Source organism: Monodon monoceros, unplaced genomic scaffold (assembly GCF_005190385.1).
Source record: "Monodon monoceros isolate NGI ecotype Baffin Bay Population unplaced genomic scaffold, NGI_Narwhal_1 Super_Scaffold_7, whole genome shotgun sequence".
NCBI classification, from domain to species: Eukaryota; Metazoa; Chordata; class Mammalia; order Artiodactyla; family Monodontidae; genus Monodon; species Monodon monoceros.
Window position 1 is genome coordinate 78,460,923 of NW_021703784.1, and position 22,183 is coordinate 78,483,105.

At 34.2% G+C, this 22,183-nt stretch overlaps 1 protein-coding gene and 1 pseudogene across 1 annotated transcript in view; one reads left to right on the forward strand and one right to left on the reverse strand.

Moving 5' to 3' along the window:
* LOC114887588 (hypoxia-inducible factor 1-alpha inhibitor-like) overlaps window positions 1-22,183 on the forward strand; it is a 188,918-nt gene that overhangs the window by 128,824 nt on the left and 37,911 nt on the right. The gene's annotated exons all lie outside the window — the stretch shown is intronic.
* LOC114887879 lies at window positions 14,332-14,432 on the reverse strand (annotated as a pseudogene).

The window sequence follows — 22,183 nt, forward strand, 5'->3', positions numbered from 1 at the left end:
TATTCAGCTATCTGTCATCTAGCTATCTGATAAAACTAAAACTTTTTAAGTGCCTTATCCAAAATAAACTGGTAGGCACTTTACATTTGACATCTCATTTAATATTCACAACAAGTTCATGCAATATATACTATTATTAGTCCCATTTTATTGGTGAAGAAAGAGGCTCAGAGAATTAAGTAACACAGCTATGACTTGCTAAAGCTAGGATTAGAGCCCCAGTCTCTGTAACTTCAAACTCTATGCTCCATGTTCTAAATTGATCCTATATACATACTGCCTTTCAAATTGATAGATAGAGATTTTTTTATAAAAATATTTTATCTTGTTCAAACAAAGAGTTGAAATGTCTCCCAATAGTCGACTCTCTTTTATAGCCCAGAATAGTCCATCCATCTTATTATTTCTGGGGCAGAATACAGGAGTTTAGGTGGGAAAAGTTCAGAGAAATATGATTCTCTCTTTCCTCTCAGTTTTTAAAAAATCTTGACCACAGTTCAATATTTGCATATTGCTTTTTAACATCCTCTTTTATTAAAAAAATTTAACAGATATCTCTAAACTCAGGAAGAAAAGCACATTTAAACTTTTAAAAATTGGGACAACTCCATTTGGTTTAAAAATGCCTTGAAAAACAAATTAAATTGAAGACACAAATTGACAACTGCCATCAACTCCTTTGAGAGTCATGTTGGAATGGGCAGATTGTCATCCTCTAAATCCTTAGCAGTTGGGTTAAGATGGAAGCCCTGTCTCACCTGACCACCCTTTTCTTTTCTTTCTTTCTTCTTCTTTTTTTAATGGCAGAGAATCAATCCAAATGCTGGACAACCAGAACTGTATCTTCTAAGATACTCAGTTTGACATCTTATTCTGTGCAAATGAGTATAAGGTGGTGAACAATGTGAATGGATATCTTAGTTTGAATATTTTCCAAAAGTAGAATTTATGAGGCTATTGAAATCCTGCTAGACAGGAATTATTGCCTATGTATTTCCAAGCTGAGCAATTTGAGATAGATTAGAATGAAACCTCTGTGATCAGAGCTGCTAACAAGGAGGCTTCTTACCAATAAGCAATATATATGTATGTATGTATGTATATATATATATATATATATATTTTTTTTTTTTTTTTGCGGTACGCGGGCCTCTCACCGTTGTGGCCTCTCCCGTTGCGGAGCACAGGGTCCAGACGCGCAGGCTCAGCGGCCATGGCTCATGGGCCCAGCCACTCCGCGGCATCTGGGATCTTCCCGGACCGGGGCACGAACCCGTGTCCCCTGCATTGGCAGGCGGACTCTCAACCACTGCCCCACCAGGGAAGCCCGCAATAAGCTATATATTATGGTAGTCTTGGTGGGGAGGCTGTGGCATCCAGTTCTTTCTGGCATAATAGGAAGTGGATCCAGCATTTTTATTCCAAGTTACCACTCCTCACCAAAGTAGGGTACCATGCAAATGCTATCAACTTTTTACTCATTTCACTTTGGAATCAATGTTGAGAGAAAGGACTTATCTTCAACTGCCAGGTAAAGAAGAGTGGGAAATAGAGGTGAAATTCAGGTCATCATGGTGAGTTAGGAATCTGGGCTTCCGGATGCCCAGTATTTATCATTTTACACCCTTCAGCATAGTCTCTGATGTGAAATGCTGATGACTTCAGCATTGGAGAATCTCTGAGCCTTCTACATAGCTTGTGAAATTACAGCTCGCTCCTCTGGGAAGTAGACAGGGGTTTCTGAGCTTGGGCATTTACCTTTTGGGATCAATAAATGTCCCCGTTCATTCCTCTCTTTATTGAAGAAAGATCTTGCAAGAGATCATGGCAATATTCTCCAGTTATATTTCTCTCACAATTCATGAAGAACAAAAAAACAAAAAACAACAATAAAAAAACCCTACATTTAGCCTATAGAAAAATCATTTCATTAAAACCCTCTTTTGAGATACCCTATTTCTCATCTTCAAATGTAAGATATTTCTTAATATAAGAGCACTCACTGTTTTCTCAGTTTTCTGTGAAATTATTCATCTATATATTACTACACTCTCATACAAACTTATGTTTGTTTTTGGTAGTGATGGTTTATTGCTTTTGCTTTTCTTTTTTTTCATTTCTTCTTTTGTTTTAATTTCAATGTTTAGCTTTGCTTTACTTGCTGATGTTAGTGACATATTCTATGGTTTCAGGTATAGTACACTGAGCTTTACTGAAAACAACTCCATATCAAACTGACCCTCTTAGAGAAGGTAAGCACAACTCATGGGTTTAATCATTGCATTCCATAAAAGGAGATGTCACTTAACCAGCTTTCCTCTCAGTGCCAAGAAATCAGCTCAAAGCATTTCTATTCAGATAAGTGAACATGCTTGTCATAGCTTACTTATGCCTGTTAAATCTTTCTATGAAATATTTTACAGGAAAATATGTAAATATTTTGACTGCTTATGCCATTCTTTTCAGGCTGCTTTGCAGATTACACATGAATCTCTATATGAAACAGGAAGGAAAACCAAGCAGAAATTTCTTAATGTAGCATTTTTCATTAATGAAGACAGAAAGGCTAAAGGAAAAAATTTTTTTAAATGGAGTCTTAATGTAAATAGCCAAGAAGAGTAATATATACTCTATGAATTGGCCCCAAAGTGATACCAGCGTGATGGAAATACATTATGAGTTTCCAGGACAGCATGTCCTCTTACCTTTTCTTACTGACAGCAGATAAGTAAACCAGGGCTTAGGAGTATAGTATTTGCCAAAAATACATTAGCGCAGACTTTGTATGTAGCAAGAGTTTTATGAGTTTGCTACGTCTTACATGAACAAAGGTCTATAAACCAGCCTTTAATTTTAGAAACACATGTTCTTTACAGCCTATAGTTAACAAATGTGATATATTATGAACATAGATAGGGTAGAGAAAAGTAAGGGAATTTTTCCCAGGCAGTTCTCTTTAAATGTAGAAAGTCTTTGTTTCATTTCAGTTATTTAATTTTTGCTTTTTTTCATGATCATTTTTGAAAGAATAAAATGATGTTGATGAAACTTGAAGATCAACACCATGGAATAATTGTGCTGTTTCCACCATCTGAGATGACATGGTTGTAGATGTTTTTAATTGTCAAATGACCATATTTTCCATCTTTTTCAATGGAACACATTTTATTTAATTTTGGAGGTTATATGGGTAAATGTATGACTTGACTGAGGAAAGTATTAGGAAAGCTAATACTTCCTCATGACTGTGGAGCTGAGTAAAACATCATTCAGAGTCCCTGGTTTGAAGCAACAAAAACCATCTCTGGCTTTAGCCAAAAGGAGATGCATTGGACAAATAGCAGGGATGCCCATAATTGACAATTGGCTGGTAGCCTTAGGCTTAGAAAATGGAGCTTTGCAGGCCAGGCTGCAGGAAGCATAGTCAAAGTCATACCACAGCAACTCTATGATTCATGGGTTCTTGTGATGGTTGGAATCATCTGTTTTCTCCTACATTTCCTCATTTTTTGCACTATCCATCCAAGATTTAGAGTTCAAGAACAAAGGCCAGATCAACAAAGCCTAACTCATTGGCTTCTTCTGTGGTACAGCCAGGAGTGGTAGAGGAAGGTCCCAGCTACTGTGGTTTGAGAGAGGAACAGCCATAGGAAGCAAGCACTGGGAATTGTCTTCCAACTATGTTGGCACACAGTGAGGAACTGATAAAAATAGTGGGAAGTGGATTATGGTCAGCTGAAGAATGACAAATGTCCAAATAAATATTGGCTTTGAAGTCATGATGGGTTCTTAGATTGGACTTTTTTATCATTGAATACTGTGAGACCTTGGATAAGTCCCTTTTGCTGCCTGTTCCTCAGTCTTTAAAATGGCAAGTTTGATTTAGAGCAAGATAAGTTCCATTGTCTTTATGCTAGTTTCCGTAGCAGACATCATTAATCAATCACTGTATTCTTTTCTCCTGAGACCAGACATGACCTCAGAATCCTTCTCAATACAGTGTTTTGGCAGCAACTACTAAATTGAGTCAACAAATGAGATAAACCTTTCAAATATATCTGAACTAGAGGTTAATTACATTTTCTTAAAGTGTTAATGTTCTTTGAAGTTCCGGGACTGAAAAGTATTGTTAGTGGAATTATTTTAGAAAATTAGAAAGAACCTAGACCAGATGGGAATAGACTCATAAAGCAGCAAATCCAGTAAAATCTGATTGAAGTGAAAGAAAATATTTTCAAATTTGACTGGCTTTCATTATGAATGTTGAGATGTAGAAGGATCTCTTTGTTTCATTGTAGAATGTGCTGATCACCCTCTGTCATCAATCCAAGAAAGTCCTGAGCTCATAAAGACTATTCTTTGAACAACAGCAAAACATGATATCAGTCTGAGGTTTAAAACTGTGAATTATATTATAGAGGGTAAATGAATATAACGTTATATTATTAATGGTAAAGAAATTACCATTAACCATGAATTATTTTGTTAACGGTAAAGGAACTACTATTTAAGTAGTCTTTTAAAATTTATAGAATACAGGATCCTAAATGGGTCAAAAATCTAAATTCATTAGGGTATGTTACTAAACCTAATAGCAGTTTCAGCTGTTGTGACCAAATAAACATATTTCTTTAGTACTGTTTTGTTTTTCTATTTTATTAGTGAGACTTTGTATTTAGATCTTTCTTTAACATCTCAAGCCTAAACTAGATGGATTCACAATGTAGGGCAAGTGACACCAGATGGAAAGACTACAGTCCAGGAGTTGCTAGGCTCCAACTAGCTAATAGCATCTCTTCTCTACCCAGGAGATTTCCATTGTCTTCCATTGGGCTATGTTTGTACTCATTTACACATCAAAGTTTGTTTTTGGAACGATGATGACTTGTTAAATGTCCTTGAATCACGGCAGGAAAATATCTTTCTAATTCTAGAGTAATTTCCAGTACCAAGAAACCATAAAAAGTCTTCTAAAACAACTTTTGGACACTGGCTTTCTGTAGGGTACCTAGAACGAGGTCAGTTTCACAAGCCATCCTTCCTCTGTTGTTCCTATGGTAGATTGCCAAAGGACCCCCAATTTTTCTCCTTCCTGTATGCATGCCTTTAACAATTCAACTGTTATCAAGAGAGGTGGAGTCTGTTTCTCTACCCGTTGCTTCTGGGTTGGCCACATGTCTTGCTTTGGCCAAAGGGTTCTTAGCAAATGCGATGCAAGCAGAGTCTTGAAAAGTGCTTTCACTTTGGAGTTTATCTTCTTGCTATTTTGGGGAGCACTGAGCCCACCACCACATGAATTAGCTTGTGTTAGCCTTTTGGATGATGAAAGATGCATGACCAAGTTATCTCCATCACTGTAGTTAACATGGATTCAATCATCAGTCATGTCAGTGAGGCCATCCAACACCATTCAGCCCCATCTGAACTGGCCCACTATGAATTGCCCAATTAACTCTCAGAATCATGACAGATAACAAATCTTTGTTGTTTTAAGACATTAAGTCTTGGGCTGGATTTTTAAATGGCAAAATATGTCCCAGTAGTTGCATCATCATTCACCCGGTATTGGTTTGCTTACCCTCAGAGGGTAATCTATAGAAACTCCTCAGATTTACCCCACTCATTGTCAATGAATTGAATGAACCTTTAGATTCACTGGGAAAGGCTACTAACACCCTTTCCATGGTTGTTAAAATAAAACTGACTTTGGACTTTTTGGTTTTCATTATTTTAGATTCAGGAATTATTTTTTTTTAATGAAAACATCAGATGTTGACATTCTTTTTTTAGATCTAGCAATGATACAGGTGTTAAACACTTAACATATATAGTGAAAACTTCATAACATCAGTGAATTTCAAACTTGCAAAAGAAATAATTTCTCAACTGTTCAGGGTTAATCTGCCACATGGATTTGATATGGCATTGAAGAGTAAAAAAAGGCAAAAGAGACCAAAATTGTCTAAGAGAGGGAAGGAACCTCATAACATTTAAGCTACACAATATCTTCCTGATGGGAGCTAAAGGTCAATTTACTTTTAGAATTTATAAAGTTCTTTGTTTGAGACATTTTGCTCTAAATCCTACCATTCTCAGCTGTATCTTATACTACATCCCAGGGCCAATAGATTCGTGTCTTCTCTCCTCCACCTTCAGGCTATTTCTAACAACTCATCATGTTTTTCCTGGGAATTGTCCTCACATACAGAGTTCTCTCCAGAATTTTCATCTGTTTGACTGTGTTACCTGGACCCCTTTCAAAGTTAGTTAGTTTATATATGTACATACACATGCATGTATTTATGTCATACTGCTCTGCTGTTTCTCCTTTGTGCCTTCGAAAGGGTTTTCTGGTGGAAAATTGGCCAGAGACATGTTTGGGAAGAATGGCAAAGCATGGTAATCTATGGTCAGAAAGATCGTGCCTAATTATATATCATATCTGTACTTATAAAAAATTCTTTTTTGTTTTTATCATCATATTTCAGTAATGTGATAGTGCTTTGGGGTACACAAATGTGCTATTTATTCAGTTCTGGAGTTCCTTGGTCTGGTATTGTGATGTCAATTATTTCAATTTTCACATCTTAGGAACTGTGGAGAAGTTGACAGAAAGTGCTAGTTTCATGACTAGGCATAAAGCAGTACTGGTGTGGCATTCTTTAGAAGCAAATATCCAGATTCAACATAGAACCAGTGTTCCCTGCAAGGGTGGGAATAGGGTCACAATGGCTCCTATGGCAGCTGGTTTTGAATAGTTACTGGTAAGAATTCTCCATAGATTGAAAAATTTAAACTATCAAGAATAAGACTCAGGCAAATGTCTCATCATTTTTAGTTCAACACCCCTTGGATATGATACATAACATGTAGTGTTTTCTTTAGAAGTCAGTAGACTCTGTGAATCCCTTTATTCTGGGCAATTCAGTTCAAATTCTCTCCAAACTTTTCCTTCCAAAATAAATGTACTTAGCATTTACTGAAAGTGCTACTGGCTAACTCTGGGCAACGTCTTATGAAATCCATTGACTTCTGAAATAGAGGTGGCAGGAAACAGAGATGTCTCAAGGGAATATATTGTCTTAACTCTTTCTCAGTTGGGACTGCTTGTATCAATAGGGGAAAGGAGTAAGAGAAGGATATTCTGTTTTAACTGTGGATAAAGCGAATTTTGACCTGTAATTAGTAACTTACAGGTTAAAATTCCTGTAAAATTCCAACTTCCCTTCTGCTTCTCAGAGGGAAGGCATCTGGAAGTTTGGAATGAGATAGATTCCAGCTGACTATAATGAGCTGATAGGATGTGTGAGAAGAATAACTCTTTCCTGCCCATCGCTAAAAAGACACTCCAAACCTGGGTTCTAGTGATGAATGCTCTCTTTTCAGTGTCCAGTAAAAACTGGTTAAAGAATCAAACAAGAGTCTTGACTGTGCCTGGTGTGGTGGCTCAGAATCGATTTCTCCTCTTCCCTAATTCTTTCACCAGTCAATGGGAACAGCCTTGGATTTCAACATGATTTGTAACCTTCAGTGGGATGTTTGCTTATAGGTATCCCTAACTGTATACAGTCAAAATCAGACTTATGTTATCATTAAGCCTCTCCAGTGTTTGTGTGGGAATTATGAGGACATGAGCTGCCCTCAAGGAACCTTCCAGCCAGGGCCAAAGTTTAGAATTACCTCCTCCCCACCGAACTTTCTTATAGGCAATCATTCTATTTCAGTAACTCCTAAAATTATAACAATACCAAAAGTGTATTGGTGATTCCATTTACTTTTTTCCACGTGTATTTACTGAGTATCTTGTGTAGTATATGCAAAGCACTGTGCTGGTGCAGCTGAGGGTTCAAAAGGAATAAGACCAAAGCTTTAACCTTAAAGTGGAATCAGGTGAAGATATGGAGTAGAACCATCTTTTAGCTCTCCAGGAGGGTCTAGTTATTGATTAAGTGGGAATATGGTATTTGCTAACCTTGAGGATCCAAACTAACTCATCTTAAGTATAGACCACTTCTCAGTCTTGCCTGTTGGCATGATGCATTCATTCAAAACACAGTTGTTTTCTTGAGCATCTGTCATCATTCATTCAGTTATTTGTTCATTTAAGAAAGTTTATTGGGTGTCTATTATGTGCCAGACATTGTACTAGTCTCTGGGGAGAGAACAATGAGCAAAATGGAGAAAAATCCCTGCCCTATGGAGTTTTCATAACAGTGAGAGAAGACAGATGATAAAATGAAGAAGTTAAAATACATTAAGTTAAATGAAAAAAAAAAAACTATGGAGAAAAATAAGGCAAGAAAGTGGGTTATTTGTGTGTGTGTGTGTGTGTGTTTGTGTGTGTGTGTGTGTGTGTTAGGAGCAGCAGTTTGAAATAGAATAGTGACAGACAGTTGTGTTAGATTTTGGAGAAAGAGTAATAAATGAGACACGTACTCATAGAGCTTAGACTGGTGGAGACAAAAGATGATTATGCAGGTAATTATATTAAATTGTAACATTAGGATAAGAGGTATATGTAATGCTATGGATGAGGACACAGGAAAAGGAGACTTTGAATAGTCTAGGGAGATCAGGAATGGTTTCATGGGTGAATTGACGTTAACATTGAAACCAAAATATAATATAAGCCAGAGGAGAAATGAAGTGGGTTGAGGGTCAGCACAGGAAAAAATAAGTTCAAAGATTCAGAAGGAAGTGAGAACATGGTACATTCAAGGAAGTGAAAGTTTAAAATGGCTAAAGCATGGATTGGAAGAAGGAGAGTAATGTGAAATGAGTCTCCAGAGTAAGCACTAGTAATGTCACAAGAGCACTGAATGCCATGTTAAGAAATATGGACTTTATCCTAACAACAAACAGAAACCATTAAAAGAATTTAAAGTGTTGGAAAAGACTTGAGGTTGATCCCCAGGGGCCTGAAGGGAGGCCAGATGGAGCTCTGTTCATTCAGAATCTTGATCCTGAATGGCCCCTTAACTCTGTTCTTTGATTCAACTAATTACCTTGCCTTTCCTAATAATAAGGTACATTTATTTGTGACTCACCCACTCACTCATTCATTTACTCTCCAACAGATATATAATATTGGTAACATATTCTGGTCATGTCCAAATAAATCCTTTCAATTCAAATATCTGATAAGATTTGTTTCTCTTAGAACCCAAATAATTAGAGGCCAGCTAAAAATTCGGGGTAAACAGTACCAAGTTCAAGACTGCAATTTTGATTTTAATTTTAACTCACTTGAGCTTTTATTGCATTTGAACTGCTTTGATTGACATTTACAAAATGCGACAAGAAGTTAATTATTTCATAACTAACTCCCTCAGCATAATATATGTTGTTATCCAAAAATATAATATACGTGTGTCATTCTCAAGAACATTCCATAACATAGACATGAACTTTTATAGTTGGAAAGGTCCACAGGGATCAAAATTATTATACAGATGAGGAAACTGCCACCTTCAGAGAGAATATCACTTAATTTATATTATATACAAGCCTTACTTATAGTATTATTACTTTTACTTTATATATTTTATGTGTTTTAATAAATTGTTTTTTAAAATTGTTAATTCATAAATATGGTGTAAAAATCCAAAAGTTGTAAAAGGGTCTACAGTTAAGTCTCTCTTCCACCTCTTTTGCTAGGCCACACTGTTTCCCTCCCCTGATGCTATTTTTATGTAATCTGTCAAGATACATCTTACATATATGCAAATATATATTACATATGTGTGTACACATTGTGAGACATAAATGTTAGCATTATCTACATATTTTACCTTGCCTTGCTTTATCATTGAACAATATATTTTTGAGATTATTTCATATGGATATATGTAGAGAGAAATGCCTCATTTTTTTATTAGCCATATAATATTCCATTGCATGGATGTGCCCTCATTAAATTAATTAATTCACTGTCTAAGGGATTTTATTTTTTTCCAAACATTTTCATGATAAAAATATTTCAATAAATATAATTTATACAATATCATTTTTACCATGTGGGATTCTATCTAAAGGATATTCCTAAACATCGAAGTACTGATTTAAAGAGTATGTAAATCTTGAAATTTTTAATAAATATTGACAATTTATCTATATAATGCTATATATTTCCATTAACAGTTAATAAGAGTACTGTTTTTCCCATGCTCTTTTCAACACAATGCCTTACTGAACTTTTTGATTTTTGCCAAAGATCAAAATGGTAATTCATTATTATTTTAATTTACACTTCTCTTTGTAAGGGTAAAGATGAGCATTTTTTCATATGTTTAAGATTTATTCATTTATCATTTTCTGTGAACTCTTAATAGCATTTGACTACTTTTTCCATTCTTATTATGTTTTATATTGATTTGTGGATATTATTTACATATAAATAATTGAAACTTTTGTGATATGCGTTGCAATTTTTTCCCAGTTTGCAGTTTACTGTCTAATTTTGTTTAAGGTATTTGTTTTACTATGCAAATTTTTTAAAGTGTAGGTAAACTTACCACCCTTTTCTTAAATCATCTCTTAGTTTATGTATTTTACATAGAAAGGCCTTTCTCACTGAGATTATTTTTAAAAACCCTATGTTTTATTCTAGAGAATTTATGGATTAATATTTTAAATTAAAATATTTTGTATAAAGATATAATTTCTATAATAATTGATATACAAATCCAGTCTATTTTCTTCCATATTGTCCCAACATTAATTTTTAATAATCCAGTCTCTAATATATCCCCTTATTTGAAGGGCCAACTTTATCTAAATTAAATTTCTAAAAATGTTTGCATCTATATTTGGACTTTCTATTATAATTCCATTGATTTGTGTGTCTATTCATGTACCATTATTGTTCTATTTCAATCACTGTAGATCTAAAATATGTTCATGGCTGGTAGGTCTAATCCCTCATCATTGGTCTTCATTTCCAGAGTTATTTTTGACAAAATCAGTTGGCTTATTTTTTCATGTGAATTTGGAATCTATATAGCTCCAAAAACTCTTGGGAACTTTTAAGGTGATTTAATAATATATAAAGATTTATTTAAAGAGAATTAGCTTCATTTTGAAGTTGAATCTTTCTGGGCAAGAGAAGAGGATGTTTTTGCATTTTTTGAGTCTTCCTTTGTGTAAAACAGCCCATAGACTGATACTGGTCTCTAGTAAGATAAGAAAAAAAATTAAAAGCAAACATTTAGAAACTTTTAGAGCAATTTGACATGTTTGTGACATCCATTGTTGTTGTGACACTCTTTTAGCAATTCATTTTTATTGTGTTGTTTAAAATTATCTAACCATGATAAAGTGAAAATAAAAGATTAGCTTTTCACCAGTACAGTTTGAGAAGCATTGCTACAAAACATGATAGCAGTTTCTGTGGTTATTATTATTATTTTTTGAGGATAGTTTAACTTGATTATGTGTGCATATATATATATATATATACACACATAGATATGCTGATACATGTTTACATAAACATAATCATATGCATGCTCCTTGTAGATTTAAAAAAATTTTTTTTCTATTTGCCTTCCTTCTTCCCCCTTTTTTCTCCCCTATTCCACAGCGTCTCTCCATCCTAAATAACCCATGTCAACAACCCATTATGTATTCTTCCATATTTTACCTAGAAAAATGTTAAATAATAATGGGCAAAAATTTCTCCCTGAACCTTAAGGAGAATACTGGTAGAGCTGCATCGGTAAATATGATCTTTATTTTGTCAGATATGCATTTTTATAATGTTAACAAGGTATTCTTCTATTCCTTCTTTATCAAATTTTTAAAAAGAATATATTTTAAGGGCTTCCCTGGTGGCGCAGTGGTTGAGAGTCCGCCTGCCGATGCAGGGGACACGGGTTCGTGCCCTGGTCCAGGAAGATCCCACGTGCCGCGGAGTGGCTGGGCCCGTGAGCCATGGCCACTGAGCCTGCGCGTCCGGAGCCTGTGCTCTGCAGTGGGAGAGGCCACAACAGTGAGAGACCCGCGTACTGCAAAAAAAAAAAAAAAAAAGCATATATTTTTTAAACATTATCACATATATTGTTAGCATCTGTCATGATGTTTTGTGATATTCTTTTTGAGTGTATCAATCCCATGTCGTGGATTATGGTGTATTAACCTTTTTTCCCCCAGCTTTATTGAGCTATAATTGACACATAACAATGTTTAAGTTTAAGGTGTACAATGTGATGATTTGATACACATATATATTGCAAAATAAATACCACAATAAGTTTAGTTAACACAACCTTCACCTCACATAATTACCATGTTTTTGTTGTTTTTATAGTAAGAACATTTAAGATTTACTGTCTCAGCAATTTTCAAGTATATAGTATGGCATTGTTAACTACAGTCACTGTGTTGTACATTAAATCCCCAGAACTTATTCCTCTTATAACTGGAAGTTTGTACCCTTTGACCAAGATCTCATTTTCCCTGCCCCTAGCCCCAGGAATTGACCAATCTATTTTCTGTTCTTATGAGTGTGGCTTTTTTAGATTCTATATAAAAGTGATATTGTACAGTATTTATCTTTCTCTGTCTGACTTATTTCATGTAACATAGTGCCCTCAAGTTTATCCAGGTCACAAAGGGCAGGATTTCCTTTTGTTTTATGGTTGAATAATATTTCATTGTGTGTGTATATAAAATTATTATATATATAATATTTATACCACATATACATGTCCAAATGTATTTTATATATTTTAAATTAATTTATGTATTATATGTATACATATATATAATGTATACATATTTTCTTTATCCATTCCCCTGTCAATGTTTTGCCTTTAGCTTTGTTCTTTCTCAAGATTGTTTCAGCTATTCAGGGTCTTTTGTGGTTTTATATAAATTGTAGTATTGTTTTTTCTATATCTGTGAAAAATGCCATTGGAATTTTCATAGGGATTATTGAATCTATAGATGGCTTTGGTGTAGGTAATATGGACATTTTAACAATATTAACTCTTCTGATCCATGCTCATGGAATATCTTTCCATTTATTTGTGTTTTCTTTAATTTCTTTCATCAGTGTTTTATAGTTTTTGATATGTAGATCTTTCACCTTCTTGGTTAAATTTACCCCTAAATATTTTCTTATTTTTGATGCTATTGTAAATGAATGGTTTTCTTTATTTCTTTTTCAGATAGTTCATTGTTGCTGTGTAGAAATGATGCTGATTTTTGTATGTTGATTTTGTATTCTGCAACTTTACTGAATCTAAAACATTTTTTGAGGAGTCTTTAGCATTTTCTATATATATGATCATTTCAACTGCAAACAGACACTTTCATTCTTCCTTTCTGATTTGGATGTCTTTCATTTCTTTTTCTTACATAATTGTTTTGGCTAGGACTTCTGGTACTAGGAGTAGTACATTGAATAGGAGTAGGGATAGTGGGCACCCTTCTCTTGTTCCTGATCTTAGAGAAAAGGCTTTCAACCTTTCACTGTTGATATGATGCTTGTCATATATCCATTCAGTCATTCTATGCCTTTTGATTGAAGAGTTTAATCCATTTACATTTAAAGTAATTACTGATAGATAAGGACTTACTAATGCCATTTTAGTAGTTGTTCTCTGGCTGTTTTGTAATTCCTTTCTCTCATTTTTCCTCCCTTCATGTCTTTCTTTGTGAACTGATGATTTTCCTTACTGGTGTGCTTTGATTCTCCTCCCTTTATCTTATGTGTAACTACTATAGGTTTTTGCTTTATGGTTTACCTTACATTAAAAATCTTATAGATATGTTTATTTTAAGCTGATAATAGCTTAACATCGATTGCATACAAAAACTCTTCTCTTTTACTCTTCCCTCTCCCTTTTTTATGTTTTTAATGTTACAATTTACATCTTTTTATATTACATATCCATTAACAAATTATTGTAACTATATTTATTTTTAATACTCTATCCTTTAACCTTTATGCTACAGTTAAGTGATTAACACACCACCATATAAGAGTATTAGAATATTCTTAATTTGTCTATATACTTACTTTTAACAGTGTGTTTTATATTTTCATATGTTTTCATGTTACTAATTAGTGTCTTTCATTTCAGCTTGAACAACTCCTTTTAGCATTTCTTGTAAGGCGGGTCCAGTGTTGAATTCCCTCATCTTTTGTTTGTCTGAGAAAGTCTTTATCTGTCCTTCATTTCTGAAAAACAGCTTTTCTGGTAAAGTATTCTTAGTTGGCAGTCATTTTCTTTCAGCACTTTGAAGGCATCATCACACTTTCCCCTGGCCTGCAAGGTTTCTGTTGAGGGATTTGCTGATACACTTATGGGAGTTCTCTTGTAAAAGAAAAATATGGAATGCTTCATGAATTTCCATGTCATCCTTGTGCAGTGACCATGCTAATCTCTGTATGTTTCCCATTTTAGTATACGTGCTGCCAAAGGGACCCTATGTTAATTTTTTAATGTTCTGTTGGATTCTGTTTGTCAGTATTTTATTTAAGACTTTTACATTGACATTCACAGATGAAATTTCCTTGTAGTTGTTTGTGTGTGTGTGTGGTCTTGATATTAATGTTATGTTAGTTTTATTAAAAAATTGAAAATGTATCGCTTCTTTCTCTGTGTTCTGGAAATGACTTTGCCATTAATTGTTCTTTAAATAATTGGTAGAAATCTTCCTTGCAACTTTTAGTCCTGGCATGAGAGGGTGTGTTGGAGATGGTATTGATCTTTGACAGCTATATTTTCCCATGAAATAAGGTATAAAGTCTGTTTTGGTAATTATTTTTTCCTAGAAAATTATCTACTTTAGAGCTTATATATATAAAGTTTATAAATTAGTCCCTTTATGACTCCCTTAATTTCCTCTTCATTTGTGGTTTTCTCCCCATTACTGATTTTATGCATTGTGTTTGCTCACTTTTTGATCAGGTTAAGCAAAGTATTTTTAAGACAAATTATTAGATATGTTATATTTTCAGTTCTTCATTTATTAATTATTGGTGTTAATGCCTTCACTTTGTTTTCTTAGTTTATTTATGTTTCTTTATTTGAAGCATTCTAAGTTGGATGATTATTATATTTATTTTTATCCTGTACTGTTTATAAATATGTTTTAAGGCTATGATTTTTCTTCTAATACTTCTTTAGCTATAACCCATATCATTTGATATTTATTATTTCATTATAAGTATTTTGAAATATGTCATAATTTTAATATTATCTTCTTTTTGACAGAAGAGTTGTTTAAGAAACAGTAATAAAATGTCAAGATATTATTTTGTTATTATTATTATCTGGTTTGTAATTCATGGTTGATGAGGTTTTTTTAAATTTATTTTTATTGAAGTATAAATGACTTACATTATATTAGTTTCAGGTATACAACATATTAATTTGATATTTTTATACATTATAAAATGATCACCACAATAAGTCTAGTTACCATCTGTCACCATACAAAGTTTTTACAATATTATTGACTGCATTCCCTATGTTGTACACTATGCCCCCATATTTATTTTATAACTGAAAGTTTGTACCTCTTAATCCCCTTCACCTATTTTGCCCACCCCCCCACCCACTTCCCCTCTGGCAAACACCCATTTGCTCTCTGTATTATGAGTCTGTTTCTGTTTTGTTGTTTGTTTGTTTATTTTGTTTTTAAAGATTCTACATATTTTGTTTTAAGATTCCATATATAAGTGAAATCACACAGTATTTGTCTTTCTCTGTCTGACCTACTTTACTTACCATAACTGTCTTAGTACTATTTCAAAAAATTCTTTATAGGTTTTTTTATTACTCATATATAGGCAAAATTTAGGTGTGTGTGTTTGAATATTCCATGAGCACTTAAAAATGAGGCCTTAATTTTAAGAGCACATACATTTTTGACATCTGCATGTGAAGTTTGCTTTTGATCATCTGCTTTTTAACTTATATATTAACTCATTGATTTATCTCAGACAAAGTGAAGTAAATTAAATATTCCTACTTCTAAGGTACTTTTGACAATTATCCTTACATTTCTTAAGTTTTTATTTTATGTATTTTGATCGTATGTTATTAGGCGAATAAATATTCCAAAGTACTTATTGGAGATTATACTCTTTATCATTTTATAGAACCTTTCTTTGACTTGTTTTTTACTGTTTACCTTGAACTGATATTAAGGGTAACCCATGCTTTTTTTGGGGGAGGAGTGTTTTTCCTTTTCCAGATATGCCTTTTATTTTCAGTCATTCTGTGTTACTCTGTTTTAGGTGTCTCTCTTATAGACAGCAAAGGGCTGGCTTTTGTGTTATTTCAAAACCAGGACTGTATTCTATGCTGGGAAGTATTTAAACTTAACTTCCCCAAGACAGAGCGTTGACCGTTAGTGAGTTCTTTAAGCCATTATTCCCTCTCAGTCCAAAGATACTGGCTTAAAGAGTATCTAACCTTCACTCTATTGACACTGTTTTGGGCAAATAGTGGGAGTAGTTTTGAGTTCTCTTTCAGCCCATCTCCCTGTGCTTAGGTTGGTATCAAGTTGAGCTTCTGGGGATTCCACTGCTGACTGGTAAATTTCATTCCTGTTGTATAAAACAAGGAGTCATTAGTTTCATCCCCTCATGGTGTGCCATCAACTTTGGAGAATTATATTCTGATGCCTTTGTTTTTCTGAAATCTGCAGCTGCAGGTAGTTTTCTTACCTGTTTGATCTTCACTGCATTTGCAACCCTTTTTTATATATTGAGAGTTATAAATTTGTTTTAGTTTCATTAAAGATGAAATTACAATTCTATTTTTTCTTATTGTTTTTGATTTGGATGGTTTCTTAGGGTCGCTACATCATGATTTTTACATAACACTTTAAAAACTAACATTTAAACATCACCTTTTGATAGTGTTAATCCTACTTAATTCAAATTATTGTCCTATTGGCACAAGTTTTATTTTCAAAAGATTTTCCTCTTGGACTCATGTATTTCTCTTTTCTCACCAAACCTTAAAAAAAATAGGAAAATGTAAATTTTGTATTTTTTTTCAGTGTATTTAAGAGAACAGATTCTCTTGTAATGATTATCTTTTATTCAAGTTTAGGTCTTCATCTTTAGATTTATCCCAATAATGACTTTAACTGATATCAGCCATTAACTAAGATGTGCAGATCTCAGAGAGATTTGAAAATTACTATCTCAGGCCTCAAAGAGGAAAATAGTGTTTCTATAAAAGGAGTCAATTATGTATAATATATTTAGACAGGGAGAAGTAAATAATGAGAAATGCCCATGTCACAAAGCCCTATTTTAGTAAAACAATAGCTTCTATATTAATGTATTTTTAAATCATGCTATGTGGTATATCGTATGTGTAAGTAACATAATAATGAAGGATGTCCATTGGAAACTAAAGTGGAAATTAAAACAAACCTTCACGGAGCTGCTCTTTATTTTTCAGAGAAGCTGAGAAATAATTTGAGACCTAAGAGCAGCAAGAGATGATTACCTCCTTTTGTAGGTGCACCTCAGTTTATGCCACTGTTGCACGTATGTTTTATAATGCCACCTCACTGACCCCAGGAACTCAAATCCAAAAGCTTTTGCAATTTTGGGATACAAAGTAAAATTCTGGTAAAATATACAGGGGAAAAACTATGGCAGAGTTTTACAAATATCTCTTAAACATTCAATTCACCTTGGAAAATCAAGCCATTTGATTTCAGTTCAAAACTTAACATGTTCTGATTGCTTTTGGAAAATGTCTTTGGATTACAAAAGGGGTTATCTATGCATTGATGACCCAATTTTTGTCTCTGTTAATATTCTAATTTCACTCATTCCTTACTGTACTAAGGAGGTAGAGAGAAACTTATCTCATAAATTACGTTATTTAAACACTCAGGCCTTTAAAAAGCCCAGCCTAAACTATATAAACAAAGCACATAGTTGATACTTGGGACCAAATATTTTACTGTACAACTGACTTAAAGTTGGATTTTTTCAAAACGTGGAAAAGTATCATTGAAACCCAAATTTGGGAGCTCACATAAGTGCTATATTAAATGCTGCAAGTAGCTCTGAAAACCAAGGTGGCAAACATGAAAGGCAGTCAGTCCACTCATAATTACCATGCCACTTGAATTCTAGTAATTTATGGGGAAGGAAAACAAATCTAGTTACTCATCCTCTTCGTGAATGAAATGTGCTCTGCACTACAAATGCAAATTATTATGCTTCATCTAAATCATTGACTTAATGATATTCTATTTCCAGTCTCACCCTCATGTCACTGAGAATGAGCAGGCTTAATCTAATGATTAAAAAGTATTCGCTGTTATGTTTGAACTAGAGTTTATTTCAGAGTTGTGTGCTTTAAAATAATATAAAATACGGGTTTTATGTTTTTATATCTCTGTAAGAGAATATTAAAAAGTAAACATTTCTATACTTTCTCCTAAAGAGGAATGATGTAAATATATATTAGTTCCTGCCCAGAGATCTCAAAATCTAATCCAGAGAGCCAAGCTACAAATACACAGGAGAGCAGTAAAAATTGAAAATGATAAGATAAGCTCAAGGCAGTATAGTAAAACCTCCTTTTTGTGGAAAATTTGGGAAATAATCTCCTAAATATTATAAGTGATTTTTATTATTTTGAGTAGTGAAGTATTCTTAATTTTATAATAGTTTGATGGCATTCTAGCTGAAGTGTTATACACATACCTCTCCCTTACTTTGTAACCATAACAATGACCATAAGTTACATTTTCCTTGGTGATTCAAAATTGTGGTTGTAAATGTCAATGTTATAAAACAGGGAATGGTATGTCCTTTATCTTTAGTAACTCCTAATGACAATATTTTAGTGGTTGTGTCTCTTTTTGTTGTTGCGGTTTTTCTGTCTCCTGATGTGCTCCTTGAGTATTTTCTACTTGTTCTTCTTTGGACTAGGAAATAAGGTGTGGTGTGGGAGTGGGTGTTTATATATAAATGTATGAGTATATCTGTGTGTGTGTGTGTGTGTGTGTGTGTGTATGTATTTGTATATGTCTGTTGGATTCCTTTAGCTCAAGGAACTGAAACACTTGTTATATCTAAAATTCTAGAGGATTTTTCATTATGTGCATGTGAAAATAACAAAGGCAGAAACGTCTCCCAGATGATCATGCCTAAGGGAATCTACCAACAATTGTGCAATAAAAGATGAGAAAGTGGCTTGGTGCCAACTTGGCTATTCATTGAAATAGAAACCCTTAGAAAGAGACAGCATTTGAGTATTATTAGATATCATGAGTTTTCGCCAGTCCAAATTTCAAGTGAGCCAGTTACTTATGACTGTGTTTAACATAAGATTAAATATGCTTGGAGTAAAGCTCTCAGGAAATGGAATCATATCTACAATGAATGTGTTTTCTAAGTGTACATTTTGACTCTGCAGTGTCTTTCTCTATAAAGTCAAGTGCCCCTTCTGTATATTTTATTTTATTTTATTTTACTTTTTTTAGAAGATGTTGGGGGTAGGATTTTGTTAATTAATTTATTTATTTTTGGCTGTGTTGGGTCTTCGTTTCTGTGCGAGGGCTTCCTCTAGTTGTGGCAAGCGGGGGCCACTCTTCATCGCGGTGTGTGGCCTCTCACTATGGTGGCCTCTCTTGTTGTGGAGCACAGGCTCCAGACGCACAGGCTTAGTTGTTGTGGCTCACGGGCCTAGTTGCTCCGCGGCATGTGGGATCCCATCCCAGACCAGGGCTCGAACCCGTGTCCCCTGCATTGGCAGGCAGATTCTCAACTACTGCGCCACCAGGGAAGCCCCCTTTTGTATATTTTATATCATATTTCATAATCCATTTTAGGTTAATCTTTTATGAATATGTCAATTTACTCCTTAATTGGTCAACCCACATTCCCCACAGTGCCTAGCAAACTCCCTTGCTTAAAACTGACAATGAATATATATTCATTGTTTTGAAGAGAAGTGCTAATAACTATGGTTGTCAATGACGAGTTATAAGAAGAAATCAGTGCCATGAAGTCAGAAAAGAGAAATAATACTTGGAACTGACATCATTGGGCAAGCTTTATGGAAGAGGTAAACAAATGAGATGGTTATATAATCACAAATCATAAGTCTTTTGTTTTAGGGATGACCATCATTGTCATCTCCATCATCAAAAATAAAGCTTCACCTGCAATTGTTAATTACTATGCAATACTCATTCTTGCTCTGATTCAACATCTAATACTTGAAGACAGATAAATTCATACATGGACAACTATGCAAGGAAGATAGCATATCAATCTGGCCATTTTCTCCCTAGAGTATGAGCCACTGTATTAACAGGCTGAGGATATATAGAGAGAGTTCATGGTATAGTCAAGTTCCCCTCTCTTGACAACATTTTTTAGTGAGCTTGTCTGCAAGATCTAATAACTCAGTGGAGACAGCAAATCTACTTCATACAGAGATGAAGAAAATGAAAAGAATAGTAGTGGGAAGTTTTGAAATTCTTCATATTCAGAACTGAGTAAAAGAATACACTGACCCCAAGAAGTTACAGGATATGTAGATGATAGATAAATGGATAGATCAATCTTCATAAATAACAATTGCTTTTTCTCCTCTGACCCAAATCTGTTCCCAACCCACCTCTTTATTTTTTATTGGTATGTGAACTTGATGTTCTCATCAAACAACTAAACAGAAATAGTAAATTTAAACTTATCTGGGCTGAATCAATGTAGTTGGGGAAATATGAAGTTCCCTTAGCAGTACTGGGTTATGTATGGTCATCCACTAAGCCCAGAATTTACACAATCACATCAACGTTCAGTCAATAATACTCCTTCACCACTTTATCAATACGTTACATAAGCTAAAGTGAGTTGCCCGCTGTGGTTGAGGAGACTATGCTTTACTCATTTCTGTATCCTCACTACCTAGCATATAGTCTAATGGCATGTGTTCAATGTTTGTTGAAGGAATTTATGAACTAATAAAACAGAGACATACAAATAATCTGTAGCATTCATTGTAGTCAGTGGCACAACCTTTGAAGAAGACAAGTTTGACCAGTGAAGAAATTAAAAAAAAAAAAAGAAGGAGACAAGCTTGGATATGGCTTTAATCTGAAGATACAGCATACAATTTTTCATATGTAAATGTTCACTTGGTCTGTATGGGTACTGGACTAATGACATGGGACTCATTTGCAGTACACAATCCCCAGCTTGGGTAGCCAATCCAAAACAGAAAGATCTTTGAGTTTTGTATTCTTTGTGTGAAAAATTCTTTGCGCTTGGTGTAAGTGCTTCAGTGTTAATCTGATTTTGTTATTCAAGCCTTTGCTTTAGCCTTACAGATTGAAAGGCTTTGAAATACATGAATTGGATTAAAAGCTGAGTGATCCTCACCTTTTACATTGGGACACAAGTACTATATGTCTTCCTGTTCCACCATTCCTAGCCTTTGTCTCCATGGCCACAAAATGACCACTGTGTCTTCAGCCATCACATCCATATTTAGAGCAAAAAAAGGGAGAAGGATGAAAAAAAAAAGCTGAAAAGGTGTGTCAGCAAAGATTGTCACTTGTAAAACCAGCACTGGGACTACGCAAGATGTATATTTTAATGTTTCAGCTTCTATAATCGGGAGAGGCAAGGGAGAAGTAGCCAGTTCACAATATGGCATTGAAACTTGGTAGAAAAATTCAGGAGATAGACAACGATTGCCAAGGGAGAGATTACAGAGTAAGAACAAAAGACTGAAGTAAGAGCCTTAAAGATATCAGTAGAAAGATTGCTCTTTTATGAAAGTTGTGGGGTGAGAGGGGGCTGAGATAGCAAAGATGAAGAGCCAAGAGGAAATAGTTCCAAGAGAAATGTGTGAGCAACAGTGTGAAATGTTATGAAATAATGATTAAGGAGTAGAAATAAAAATAATAACCAGGAAGTAGTTGGTAAACTTGAGTAGAATAATTGTGTAGAAAATTGAGAGAAAGAAACAGTTGGCAGGAGCTAAGAAGTGAACACATTTTGAAGAAAAAAAAACAAAGAATAGAGACTACTCTTTTCAGGAATTCGATAGTGAAAGGAAAAGGAAATGGAACTGAGTCAACCAAAAAGTTGTCAGTGTTAAGGAAAGCTTATGAATATTTTTTAGACTGGAAAGATCTGAATATTTATTTAGGCAGAGAATATATAAATCAATAT